Source organism: Etheostoma spectabile, chromosome 1 (assembly GCF_008692095.1).
Source record: "Etheostoma spectabile isolate EspeVRDwgs_2016 chromosome 1, UIUC_Espe_1.0, whole genome shotgun sequence".
Classification (NCBI taxonomy): Eukaryota; Metazoa; Chordata; class Actinopteri; order Perciformes; family Percidae; genus Etheostoma; species Etheostoma spectabile.
In genome coordinates, this window is record NC_045733.1 from 14,925,339 (window position 1) to 14,927,954 (window position 2,616).

At 41.2% G+C, this 2,616-nt stretch overlaps 1 protein-coding gene across 3 annotated transcripts in view; it reads right to left on the reverse strand.

The window, feature by feature from the left end:
* pcdh9 (protocadherin 9) overlaps nt 1–2,616 on the reverse strand; it is a 212,952-nt gene that overhangs the window by 104,938 nt on the left and 105,398 nt on the right. The window lies entirely within an intron of this gene.

Sequence of the window (2,616 nt, forward strand, 5' to 3'; positions counted from 1 at the left end):
CTCTCTCTCTCTCAACAGCTGTAAAACATTGGTTTCAGGTCAAGATACTGCCTTTCCTTTGACCCCTCAAGGTACAGTATCTACCAACTATCAGTGCTATCCATCTCTGTGTTTTGTGTCCCCATCTTCATCTGTCTGTCTCTCTATCTGTCCCTAATCTCGCCTTCTCTCACTGTCCACACACGCACACATGCACAAAACCACACAAACTCCCAAGCACTTACCCTCATGATCCGGTAATGCAGGTCTAGCACTTGTACTCCAATTATTGTCCTGTACTTGTTCTTGAAAGGGTTTTTGCTTCTCTCTTAGCTAAATACTGTCATGCCCTGTGTGATTTCCGGACTCTCACCTCCCAGTGTTCATCTCTTCAAAACCATCATTTCCATATGCACATTTTAACAATATTTGACCTGAAATTGATTCAACACAAATTGTTTAGGATGGAGCACATTCCTGTCTAAATGTGCAGGCCTTAATCAGTTTTAGAGTCACTACTGATTACTTGTGCATACATAAGGGAGACAACCAGTAGTATGAGATCCAGTGTTTGGACTCTTGATGTATTAGTAATTATTAGAATTCAGTATTCTGTTCAATCATTAATGGGAACAGGACATCTGAAAAATTATGAGAAATAAAGTAATAATAGGGAGAATGTTATAAATCAGTGAAAATGGGAGTTGTGATGTTTGTTAGACACAGCCTTTCAGCTTTTCATTTATACTGCTCAGAAAAATGTCATGCCCTGTACTAACACCCATACAGACAGAGCTATTTCACAGCCCTAGTTCTCTGTCAGTGGTTTTAGTGGTTAGCCTCCATTTGATCTTTCTATTTCCAGGAGGACTGACACTTTGATGCTATCTATAATAAGCAGATTTTCTCCGACCTAAAACAGAGTTAATCCTCACATGAGGTCACTGAAAAGCATGTATTCATAAGGCTATAGTCTCTGTATCTTCAATGTTTGACAATGTTTGTGTTGATGTTAGCAGCATTAGCACTGCAGTTGTTTTGTTATGTAACTCCTTTTAGAAAGCTTGCAGAAAAGTGCCACATTCTGATATCATGAATAAACTAAAGCTTTTCAGCTGCATGCAGCCGAACATTAGGCTGCCAGGGAAACTGAGAGAATTGGTACGAAGTTACAGCAGAGTAGAGAAATCTACGCAGATATAATCTGCCCCATCTCTGTTGCACATTTGAGAAATAATCTTCATCTTTCATTGTAGAGTGGCGCCAAGAGCTTAAAATCAGTAGCATAATGGTGGAAACAGGCAGTGCCATCAAGGCATCGCAGAATGAAAGCTGCACACAGTATAAGCTCTTAGGGCCGTGCTGCATTAATGGCATCGCTACAGTCACAGGGTGACCATATGCTTGTACATTTGGTGAAGACGCATGCACGCACACATGCACTCAAGAGCACGCACCCACACACACACACACGCACACACACACACACGCAAATACACACACACACACATTGCACCAGAAAATGTTAACAGCCAAGTGACACAAGGTTTATCTCCGATGTGTCTCCCTTCCGTCTGTTGGTCAGTTCGGATGCTTTCCCAATGTAATCCAATGACCCAGATAGACAGGCTGCAACTTGAAATATTATTTCCTTTTCTTGGGCCCTCTGAAAAACAGTGGTCAGCATTAGTGGGCTGACCTCCATTGCCCTGCAAAAGCAAGAAGATTCAGAGGATGTAAAAAGAAAATCTGTCCGGAAATGACAGAGATGTGGGCTTTTCACTGGTCACTTAAGATAAAGAATAATCTCATTACAGTGGAGACAATATACTGTACCACTAGAAAGCATGTAATGGCAGCAACAGTCACTCAAGTGAAATTCAAAAAGCCATTTTCTCTTTTCGCTGTACATCTGCCAGCGATGACTGATAAGATTTCCCAATTTGATCAACTGACAGATGAGAAAAAAAATTAAATATCCGGCAGATTCCGTTCAGTTTCACATTTTTTGTAAAAAGGACCAACCCATATGACTAATGTATTTAAATTAATTTAGAAAAAGCCTACTTATCCCCTCCAACCTCTGAAATGGTTCAATCAGGGCTGCAGCTTTGAGATATAGGCAGAGGACTGTGTTCAAGCCTGGGATGAGGCTAACTCTGACAGAATGCTCCTGGCTGGTGTGAATCACACCTGTAACACCAATGTTTCTTTTCTTGCTAATTAAAGATGGTCAGGTTTTGGCATGAAGAGGAAGTATTAGAGAGAGGGAAAGAGGGAGAAATAGAGTGAGAAAGAGTGATAGATGGATAGACAGATAGACAGAGAGTGAGAGAGAGAGAAGGTTAGTCAGGGAGATAAACAGACAGAGAGATCAGAATTTAACTCAAGGTTTAATTTCCATGCTGATTTTATATCCCAAGGGGAACACAATCTCTGCACTTAGCAAACTCCAAACCCTGTTTCCTCGGAAGCTGAGCTTGAGTTTTAAAGACACACTACACATACATCCTACCTGCTTGCCAGCACCACAAGGGGGAAACATTGTCCATCAACTCCACACACTCTACAGAAGCATATCCTTCCCCCTCACTTTTTTCTGAGTAATTTGTGTAATTTCATGTTTGTCTTTTCCCC